Source organism: Coenobita brevimanus, chromosome 103 (genome assembly GCF_032717465.1).
Source record: "Coenobita brevimanus isolate Jiangsu-jjx chromosome 103, ASM3271746v2, whole genome shotgun sequence".
NCBI classification, from domain to species: Eukaryota; Metazoa; Arthropoda; class Malacostraca; order Decapoda; family Coenobitidae; genus Coenobita; species Coenobita brevimanus.
Window position 1 is genome coordinate 36295560 of NC_137056.1, and position 12066 is coordinate 36307625.

Here is a 12066-nt window from a genome sequence, read left to right on the forward strand (position 1 = left end):
CTAGTTAACTACAGTGTACCTTTGATTCAGTGATAGCAGGTGAAACTATAATAAACAGTGCAAAAACTGCCGATGAAACAGCAGAACAAGTATAAGTCGTAAGAAACCATAACAAACGGTTAAAAAGACAACAGGTAGCAAAGCATTTACGTTGTGTATAAATATAGGAACCAGAAAGAAAAAAAAAACTTAAAGCATAAAAGATATTGCTAAAACTTTTAAGTGTGACAGTCAGTGAAGAGAATAGAGGCTCGAGTGATCCATTGTGTGACCTGTCGTGCTGAATGCCATGTGAAGAAGGTGTTAAGATGCCGCGGCTACGTCACCATCGCCTGGGCTGAGCTGGCATGAACGCCGCCTCCACCGTTCCTCTCGCAGATGGTTAGTTAGGCATGATCTTTGGTAGTAGTAGAATTTCAACCCATGTGTCTTTATTTTGGTTACTACTGATCTGCTACGGAAGTGTTACAAGGAAGTGTTTGAATTTTGAGGCAGAGTCCCAGGAAGCATCCAAATATTCGTGGGAGTTTAGAGTAAAATCGTAGACTACATCAAAACATTGGAGGGGGACTATGAATTTGAACCGATTTTTAAAACCTGATCTTTTACCTGTGTGAATAAACGAGGCGCTTAACTTTAGTGCGAATTGTTTGAAGATGTAAGATGCTGATTCTTTGGACTGGCTGGGGTAATGACAGGCTGGGCTGGGAAATGATGTTGGCTGGATCTCATTGCGCCTCGTTCATTTTCGTCATAGTGGATTGAGACGGGTTAGATTGCGGGTGGTGGCTAGAGGGAGCGAGTGGTGGATCGAGTTATAAGATTCGGCTTTTGTTTTTGTCAGGCGTCTCCTTCTTCTCCTTCTCCTTCTTCTTCTGGTGGCGTGTGTTGAGGTGGTGATTACCGGGGTGTTTTGTTCCTGCAGCTCATCACTATCCGCCAACCTGTTTTTTTTGTGGGGTTTGATGTAGTGTGTCTATCGCTGGGGATTCTTTGTAAATTGTATGCCATTACATGTCATGACACCTGCTCTTAACGTACAGGTGATCAGGCATGTCTTCCCTGATTTTTTGTTTTTGTTACTCCTCATTTGGCTTTTGAGGATGTGTTAATTACTACAATTCCTCTCGTAATTTTATGATACCTGTGCTGTCTTCACGTATTTCTTTTCTTTATTAATTCTTCGTCCGTAGTATCCCCTGTAACCATTGAAGTACTTTTGTTGAACTGTGTTACTTTTAAGTGTCATTATGTAGCTTAAGACGTCTTTCTTGAGGTAACTTAAAGGTGTTATTGCATTTTATCCTCATTTTTTTTTATACTTTATTTACTGTACCTTGTTACTCTCCATTTCCTTTTTTGACGAAAGTATTGTGTAAATGTATAGCTGTTTTTATGTGACTATAACATCATATCTCAAGGTACCGGTATTCTGCGTGTATTTTTTTTTTTTTTTTTTTAATCTTTGTCTTGTTACTCTGCATTGGTCGTACTTTTGTTTGTGGATATGGTAATGTATAGATGTTTTTCTGCTCCCCTGTTATACTTGTCCTTTGGGTACGGGTGTTTGCATTTGCCCTCTGGTTTCTTTCTCCTGTTACTCTTCCTTATTAGCACGTATTTTTATTTGGGTGGATATATATTCATTATGTTAATGTGTGTTTCTCTGTGACTTGTGCTTTGTATGTGACTTTGATACCTGTCCTCGCCTCTCATTACCACCTCATTCACAGCACCTGTTGACAGTTTTATTTTTCCTCTTCAACACGATGACGTTTACCGTAATCTTTCAGTCGCCCGATAATTCTGTTCGGGAAGACGTTGGACTGAAGGGGTTAGTTAAGGATGTATCTGACGCTTCAAAGCAAAAGGTTTCTGACAAATTTAATCGTCTGGATTAAAAAAAAATACCAAACCATACTGAAAGGATAAATGTATGTTTCTCCGTACACCTGCTCCTCGTATGCAACTACATGATCTTTTGAAATTAGCTTATAATGTATTTGTGACATTTTTTCTTTGTTGTTAATTTATAGTCCTTTCTTGGGTCGTGTAAGTCGTGTTTTTTTTTTTTTTTTTTTTTTTAAGGCTGTACGGCATGTTTGTATTATGCAGGAGAGCACTGGTAGCTTATGTCGTATCGTTTTTTTCCTTTTTTTGTTTTGTTTTTTATGAGTGCATCATTGCTAGCATGTACTGTACTCCATATTTAGTATCGTCCACGTCCACATGCATTCTTCCTAAATGAGAGAGAGAGAGAGAGAGAGAGAGAGAGAGAGAGAGAGAGAGAGAGAGAATTAATAAAGCATCGCACTGTGACGTTAATGTTGCAGATATTGTTTATACTTGAGTGTTAATAATAAATTAGTATTTCCTATAACCCCTTTAGGCCGAGGACCCCATCTATCTTTTATTCTTGCTCCCAGACGATTTTATTCACTACTGGAGTATTAAGAAGGGGAAGGAAATCGTCTGGAGATAGCAAGAATAAAAAAATCGTAGTTAGTGTTATAATGTAGACTTTGTTAATACTAGCATGTTAAAAATTAGCCTCATTATTTAGTCACTGCTTACCTTTGTTCATTTATATACCGTTTTGGAGTTATTTATTGAACAGCTTGATCCACCTGAGTAACACCTGTCCTTTCACTTCCGTTATTTAATCTGTGGTTCGTTAATTTTTACCTGTTTCACTCACTTTTTTTCATTAATTGGCAGCTTTTTCAATCATTCACCTTTGTACGTGTTTTTTATTATGTCAGATAATGCGTTTGGCAACTTCATTAATTGCCACCTGTTTCACTTCTTGATTACCGTACTAAGCATCTGTTTCATCCTCCGTTCATGAGTACTTGTTTCGTTTGCTTCTTTATTGAACACCTGTTTCATCCCCTTCATCAGTTAACACCGGTCTCGTTTATTTCTTTAATGATCACCTGTTTCATTGCTTAATCGATTAACACCTGTTTCATGTAGGCCTATTTCGTTAATGAGCGCCTGTTTCATTCCCTTCATCAGTTAATACCTGTTTCGTTTATTTCGTTAATGAGCACCTATTTCATTGCTTAATCAGTTAACACCTGGTTCGTGTATTTTGTTAATGAGCACCTGTTTCATTAGCTTCGTCAGTTGACACCTGTTTCATGGAGGCTTACTTCGTTAATGGGCACCTGTTTCATTAGCCCCATCAAGTATGGCCTGTTTCAGTATCTTCATTAATATATATTTTTTTCACTTCATTACTTAGCACGTGTTTCATTTTCCCCCTTATTACCATGTCATTAGCCCTGTCACGTGTTTCACCTTTATTCCCCTTAATTATCACGTAGTTAACACCTTATTTGTCACGTATTTATCACCTTAATCATCACGTATTTATCACCTTAATTGTCACGTATTTATCACCTTAATTATCACGTATTTATCACCTTAATTATCACGTATTTATCACCTCAATTATCACGTATTTATCACCTTAATTATCACGTATTTATCACCTTAATTATCGTATTTATCACCAGGTATCACGTATTTATCACCTGAATTATCACGTATTTTTATCACCTTTTCTCGTATTTATCACCTTAATTATCACTTATTTATCACCTCATCACGTATTTATTACCCTGATTATCACGTATTTATCACCTCATCACCTATTTATCACCATAATTATCACGTATTTAACACCATACTTATCACGTATTTAACACCATAATTATCACGTATTTATCACCTTATTGGTCACGTATTTATCACCTCAGTTGTCACGTATTTATCACCTTAATTATCACGTATTTATCACCTTAATTATCACGTATTTATCACCTCATTCATCACGTATTTATCACCTCAATTATCACGTATTTATCACCATAATTATCACGTATTTATCACCATAATGATCACGTATTTATCACCATAATTATCACGTATTTAACACCAGAATTATCATGTATTCATCACCCCCAGAAACGTGTCACGTGTCATCTGTCAGGTTATCGCTGTTTTGCCCCCCCCCCCTCTCTCTCTCTCTCTCTCTCTCTCTCTCTCTCTCTCTCTCTCTCTCTCATTTACCTGGTTACTTATAATTGCATCCCTTAACCTGTTCTTCTAAGTGATTTTTTTTCACTTAAATATCACTTTCACCAGACGATTATACTGAACGATTTTTACCTCTTGAGGGGTTGATCAAGGCAGTATCAAACCCCTCTAAAGCTGAATAAAATCGTCTGAAAATGCCTGGAATATGAAACGTATGTAATCGGACTGAAGGGGCTAATTATCGTGTTTCACTCTATCACCGTTTCACCTCTAGGCCATCACGTTTCATTTACCTTCCTCCTAATCACCACTTGTTTCACTCGTCACAGCCACGTGTTGGTGTTTCCTGTGTTTCACTTTCCCTTGTTAGTCATGCCCGTTTCACCTACCCCTTAATCTGGTCGGCTAAGGAAGCTCCCTAACCCCTTTTCCTTAGCGATTTAGTATTGGGTTCGGCTGGTTAATATCCCTTTGTACAGTACTTACCTAGAGTGTGGCGATGTAAGAATGATTCAAGAAACAAGAGTATAGTAACGTATAATAACCAGGATAAATCGCTAAGGAATAGGTGTTAGGGAGCCTCCTTACCTGACAAGAGTGCGAACCCGAGTCATCATGGGTTGTAGTCACCTTTCTCTCACCTTCGGCCGATTTTCACGGTTTTTCGCTCGCCTATAGCCACATTTCACTCAGGTGTCACTTTTTTTTATTTTTTTTGCGCCACCCCGTTACCACCTGTTTCACCCACCTGTCTGTATCACCACGTGTGTGTGTGTGTGTGTGTGTGTGTGTGTGTGTGTGTGTGTGTGTGTGCCCAGCTTCTCAATTCTCTCTCTCTCTCTCTCTCTCTCTCTCTCTCTCAAAACTTCTTAGCAGCGTGTGATCCCCTTAATCCGAATATGATCATCAGTCGGCAGGTACAGAATTCAAGACATCATCATATCGAAGGGACCGATGCAGTTAGAGAGGATCAGGTGAATTATAGACTCGAATCCTCTATAAATGACACGGATCCTCTCAGCTTGACACCGATCCTCTCTTATGCTCCATCTAACCCCATATCCATCACTTTAACCTGAAAAATGAAAGGTGAAGACATAGGGGAGGGCTTAGGAAGAGGATAGGGTTGATAGAAGGGACGGATGGTGAAATAGATAGTAGTAATAGTCACGTAGTTGCAAAGTAGAAAAGGTGCAAGGCAGAGAGTGAAGGGAAAGACACAGCGTAGTGGTGATAGGTAGGAGAGTAGGTGAGATGAAACGCACAGGCGGTGAAAAAATGGTGATGGTTTAGTAAGAGCCACAAGAAGGATTAGGAGGAAGGTAGGATGGATAATAGGCACAGGTGGTGATAAGGATGATAGCGGTGGTTGAGAGATAAGGCCGTGTGGAGGGTAGGGTAGAGAAGATGTGAGAAACAGATGGTGAAGTAGTAGTTAGTGGGCACAGAAATACTAATTCGCCTCTCTCTCTCTCTCTCTCTCTCAGGGAAAATCGTAGTAGGAGAAGAGGGCTTATGATAGATATAAGGATGACAGCTAGCGAGAAAAAAATATATATATATATCACCGATCCTCTCTGTTTGACGCCGATCTGTTTATCTGTCTATCTATCTATCTATCTATCTGTGTGTCTATCTATCTATCTATCTCTACCTTGCCAAGATCACGAGGGCGTGAAAACACCTGGGAAGGCTGCAATCAGCTACCTGGATCCCGCACTAAGACTCGTATTTCCATAAGTTAAAGAAGCTCCCTAACACCTTTTCCATAGCGATTTATTTTTGGCCATGACCGGTTAATATCCTTTTGTGCGCTTTTCATGCAGAGTATGGCGATATAGGAAGGATGTATGGTATGTGACACGGAAGAAGACGGTGAGGTGTAATAAGCAGAATAAATCGCTTAGGAACTGGTGTTAGGGACCACAGCCGACGAGAATACGGGCCTAAGTCTTAACCCCTTCAGTCCGACGCTACTCTCTCCAGTCTGAACTTTTTTTTTTTTTTTTGTGGGGGGGGAGATTCCGTAACACCATTTCCTTGGCGACTTTTTTTTTTTTTTTTTTTTGGGGGGGGGGACAGATTTCACTTCAATATCCGCCTATGTTATTGATCGGAAACTAAGTGGGCATTGAAGCAATATAAATGACAAAGGAGAGGATGTTGAGGGGTAAAATGCAAAATAAATCGCTAAGGAAGAGGTGCTTGAACAACCCCTAACATCCTCCACCTTAGTAACGATAGACCTACACCTCCCCTCCCCCCTCTCTCTCTCTCTGCCCTATACTTGCCACCACCAGACGATTTTCCTCAGCATCGGAAGGATCTTTATTAATGAAGGTGTTGATGGAGGCTTTAGCTAACCTCCTAAAAAAATCTAGTATTATAAAAATCGTCTGAAAATGGCAAGTGAAACATACGTCATCGGAGTGAAAGGGTTGTCGCCGCGGCCAGACGATTTTTCTCGGGGCAGGGGATTCGTGTCGGGGGGGGAAGGGTTAGATAGAGCCCTCGCCCACCCCTTAGGTACGACAGGTTATCCGTCAGTTGAATGAAATCGTCCGTGGCAATCTGATTATCATGGAGGGGAGGTCATCGTAGGGAAAGGGTTGAGTGCTGAGTTTCCCCCGTACAGGTTTTAACTTCTTGTCTAATTCAAAAGTCGTAAAGCCACCTGTCTCTTCATCTCACCTTTCATCTAAGTTTAATGGCGCAAAGGTACCAATTCTCTTTATAATTTCACCTTTCTAAATCTAATGTCTTAAAACCATTATATATTTTCTATAATTCCACTCTTCGTCTAAATCTAACATCATAATACCAACCATTCTCTATAATTACACCTTTTAACTAAATCTAATGTTATATAATCAGGTACTCTGTATAATCTCACCTGTTAATCTAAATCTAATGCCGCAAAATCACCTGTTCTGAGTGCAGTCTCACCTTTCGCCTAAATCTTGCGTCATGAAAAATCTCTAATCTCCTTTTTCGTCTATTCTCTATAATCTCACATTTCTGTCTATATCTAATGCCTGTCAGTCTATACCTAAAAGCACATATTCTTTATAACCTCACCTATGTAAATTAAGTACCACAAAAACACCTGTTCTGCTTTTAATCCCACCTGTCCCCTACAAGAAGGCATTACAGGTGTCTTGGCGTCACTCTTTTCCTCGTTGGGTTACTTTCTCTGGTCTGGATTTCACTCCAAAGGTGGATGAAGTGCACATGGATTAGCCTAACATGTTCTTGTGTTCTTCTCAGGCCTCCAGAACTTTTATGCCCTCAAGCGCTCTTTTATATGCCAAGCGTCCTTTCGCCAAACTTTATTCACTGCCCTGAATTATTTACCTCATGGGACCAGAAACGTTTTTTGTGATAACGGTAATAATAATAATAATAATAATAATAATAATAATAAAGGTAGTAGTAGCATTACCTTGGTCGACATATAGTAGTAGTAGCAGTAATTTGGTCTTGTTTTTGAAAGCGCGAGTTCTTCCTAATTGACTAACGCATCATTCATATACAATACACACTGATAAATCCTACCACCTCCAGACGATTTTGTTGGGCTGAGAAGACGATTTTCGAACTGGATGGGTTAGACGTAGCCATGATTGGTTAAGTAGTAGGGATGAATAAATCGCTGAATAGAAACACGTGGTGAGAGAGGACTAACAGAAGAAGGAGAAGAAAAGGAGAAGAAGAAGTGATTGGAGTGAAGGGGTTAAGTCTACGATCGTAAAGAGAAATGCAAACCACGAATTTCTGGCATAATTATTGACACATGATGGAAAGTGAGATACCCGGTAAGTTTCTTTCTACCCGCATGCTAATTAGGCTACACCAGGTAAAGTACAGTGCAATTAGTTCATTTGCAGTCCTCACAGGTGTAGTAAGAATGGCCATCATTAATTAGGGTTTGCGTGCACCTTTGTGAATTCAGTTTTAATATTATAATCCACATTCCACCATTTTGCCGCTGAAGTGGATTTTTAAATTTTTATTTATTTACAGAAGATGAACAGAGGAAGGAAAAACAAGTGAAGTAAAAGAAAAATAATTCCATCCACCAGATTACGGGTGTCCTCCATTTATCAAAAATTTGCAACAGTTGTACTTGAAAGAATGAGCGTTTTTTCGGTGTGCCGGCAGACTTTCCAGACTGAAGGTGTATAATTGCTCCTAAATACCTTGTCCTTCAGGTGTAACGCAAAGGATGATGGGATAATAAGGTGTCATTACGGCTTTCTGATGCTGTTCCTTGATACGGCCGTTTTCCCGTGGAGAATGGTAGTTGCATCTTCAGAGTGAGGACGTCAGTGGTATTATTCCTTGAGACGATTTTCCTCCGACTTTGGAAGGACCTGCTATACTGAATGGGTTAATGAAGCCTGCATCTAACCCCTCAGACACGAAAATATCTAGAAAGCTGAATAAAATCGTCCAAAGAGAGCCAGTACAATAAAATGGACGTTGTCATGTTCAAGATGTTTATACTGGCGTTCCCCAAGGTTCTTCTCTGTCTTCCGCACTTTTCATGTATTCTGTTTACCTTCTATTTTTCTTTCCTTTTTCTGTGCACATGGTATTGGTTACGTGCATTAGATATCATCCCCAGTCACCGCTAATATGATCCCGTATAAATGACTAAATTGGCAGTGGATGCTAGAATGCTCCTTCGTTTTCCCCATCGTCAGGTTAGGGAAGAGAATCGCATAGTTTCCCCCGTCAGTCAGCTATACCTTTTTTATTCTAACTTGTCCTAAATTTGTCATCTCTCCATCGTCATTGCTGAGTTGTAGCAGTAGATTAGCACCAGAAAATGATGCTAGTCAGAGCTGTGGGAAGGATGTAGAGCCATAACATTGCCTTTTTCTACCTCTGACCTGCGTGAAATAAACTGTAGCAAGAAAAAAATCTGGGCCAAGTTAGGGTAAAAGGAGTGTAGTTTCTTTACATCCCCGGCCCGTCACTTGATCGACACGCATTTGTAACACCTCTTCCTTGACGCCAAATTTATGTATCCGGCACTGTGATGTATTTTTATATTTCATTTTTTGTAATCCGTGTTGATATGAGGAAGGTAATTCATAGCATATATTCCTGTAACCCGTTATTTATGCCATCTGTGTGTATATAAGGAAGATCACAGCTACAGACAAAACATACGGTGTAGGAAATAGAGTAAGTCGCTGTCGATAAGGTGCTTGAAACCTCCCTAACCCAGCAAGAAACGGGTCCATCACTACCACAACACCACCAACCGCACTTCCCCAACCATCACCTCAGTCACCCCTCTTCTTTCTAACTTCTTCAGCTTTTCTTCCGTTAATGATCGTTCTTGGAGAAATCCCGGGTTCGTCGTCTTTCAAGAACTGGGTTTAAGAGGTTCCGTATCGACTCCGGAGACTCTAAACCCCATCTCAGGTGCTTCTTGGTAAAACAGGCTGGAGGGAGACACAGCAAAGAGCTTCGGGTTCTTTACGTCTAACAGTTCGTTCTTTAGAGTGACTGTGCAATCGCGCGAGGAAGTGAGGTCACGGAGTCGACTGATTTTTTTATGATTTTTTTTTTTACATTATTTCTTAGCGTGACTGTACAATATGAGTGTGTGTGACTGGCAAGGAAACCGCCAGACTTCCCCAGAACCGTCACTTGGCGATCCACGTCCCTATTTCACCTCAAGGCACGGATAGACTGGGGCACCGGAAACCTTGTGTCAAGATCCCGTGTTTGGATAGTGACTCGTATTTCCATGGGACTTTGAAGATCCCGTGACACATCTTCCTAAGCGATTTATTCCGCGTATTACATCCCAGTATTTTCTTGTATGTTGTTGATGCAAAGTATGTTGGTATTATAACGGCTTAAATCACACGCAAGACAGTGTTAAGGTCTACTGTGCAAAATAAATGAAATAAATCGCCAAGGAAGCGGTATCACGAAGCCTTCAGTGGCAGAGTGAATTTTCTCGCCATAAAAAAGAAATATCAGTGCAGGGACGTATTGAAGGCGGCATACCGTAGATATTTCGTGACACTTCCTCCTGAGCGATTTATTTTAGCATATCACGCCCTGACATTCCCTAATATGGTTCGATGTTAGAGGGACAGGAGACTACGTTGCTCCTTTTCATCAGCGATTTAGTTTGCTTGTTACGCCATGACATGCTCTTGTGTGTAATTTGTGTCGTTTGCATGGAGAGAGAGGGAGAGAGAGAGAGAGAGAGAGAGAGAGAGAGAGAGAGAGAAGAGGATATACAGGTGTGGTAATGTGCAGGATAAGTCGCCAAGGAAGAGGTGTTGCGATAGGCCTAAAACCACAGTGTAGGACCGTAATAAATGGGTTGAATCATCTCTCTCTCTCTCTCTCTCTCTCTCATTTACGATCGATTTCCCATCTTGACATTTATTTCTACAGGATGAACTAGAAGCATTGGGAGAATCGGCACTTTATCCTCCTCCTTCCTGCATTAAAAAAATAAAATGAAATAAAAACATGAACTTACGATAATTTTCTCTCTCTTGTAACCAGGATTTCTTTCTATAGGAGGAACAAGGGCATAAAGGATCTGCACTCCCCCCCCCTCTCTCTCTCTCTCTCTCTCTCTCTCTCTTACCTTATCGTAAGCTTGTTTTATCGTAACGAGCGATTTTATTTTTTGTTATACTAGTAGTAGGAATAAAGGAATTGGATGGGTGAATAGATGGATGAATGGACGGACGGATGGATGGATGGATGAATGGATGGGTGGACGGATGGATGGATGGATGAATGGATGGGTGGACGGATGGATGGATGAATGGATGGGTGGACGGATGGATGGATGAATGGGTGGGTGGACGGATGGATGGATGAATGGATTGTAGGACGGATGAATGGATGGGCGGACGGGTGGCTGGGTGGATGGCTGGGTGGATGGTGACAAGTAAATAGCCTGTTTTCCGGTTAACGCCTGTCCGACGGTAATTTGAAACACCCAATTTTTTTCATATTTTATACTAGCTAACTTCAGACGGTTTTTTTTTTGTAGCTTAGGAGACCCGGAGGGGTTAGATGCAGCCGCCATTAACCCCTTCACGGCCAGAAATCATTAGGAAGTGGAGTTAAAATCATCTGGAGGTAGCGTTATGGTAGTAGCGTCCTCGGGTTGAAGGGGTTAAAAGAGTGAGGCATAAACAAACAAACAGGTGTGTCTCCTTACCTGGGCCTCGCTTCCGGTGTATTTTTTTTTTTTTAAGTGTCCGACTCTGGGCATAGGCTTCACAGCCTGCTATCAAAGCCCAGCAGTCCTCCTACATACCCTACACCTCTACATGTCACCACTTCGGCGCTAACACCCACCGTCCATATTGAATACATGATAGGGCAGTCTCATACAGGACTGGTGTATTGGTATTACCGGGGGTATTTTTACGACATGTCGGCGGGGCTTCTGGTAGATCAGTAAAGCCTGATGTAATGAAACTCAAATCCATAAACTGTTCCCTGTCCCAGCGGGGATTTGAACCGGGTCCATTAGGACTGCAGGCCACCTCTCTACCGATTGAGCCACAGCCTCCCCCCCAAGAGGTGCTTCCCTCTACCCCTCCTGTGATAATTAGTGTTACCTGTCCCGTAATGAAAAGGTACTCAGTGTTACCTGTTCTATAATGAAAAGATAGCGTTACCTGCCATATGAAAAAAAGATACATGGTGTTACCTGCCATATGAAAAAAGATACTCAGTGTTACCTGTCGTGTGAAAGATGATACACAGTGTTACCTGTCGTGTGAAAAAGATACTCATTGTTACCTGTCATATGATAAAAAAGACACTTTTACCTGTCCCATGATTAAAATAAAAAGGTACTAATTGTTACCTGTCCAAAAACAAAAAGATCATCACTTACCTCCTGTAATAAAAAGATATTATTGTTACCTGTCATATGATAAAAAGCTCCTAATTTTCACCTGCCCTTTGATTAAAAGATTCTCGTTTTTGTTTACCTAAACTGTGATAAAAAAGATACTC

At 40.7% G+C, this 12066-nt stretch overlaps 1 protein-coding gene across 1 annotated transcript in view; it reads left to right on the forward strand.

Annotated features, from left to right (window-relative positions):
• Positions 1–313: 313 nt before the first annotated feature.
• nab (NGFI-A-binding protein homolog) overlaps positions 314–12066 on the forward strand; it is a 510861-nt gene continuing 499108 nt past the window's right edge. The window contains exon 1 of the mRNA XM_080284842.1: positions 314–381. The gene's annotated coding sequence lies outside the window, so the exon portion shown is untranslated. The remainder of the gene's footprint in view (positions 382–12066) is intronic.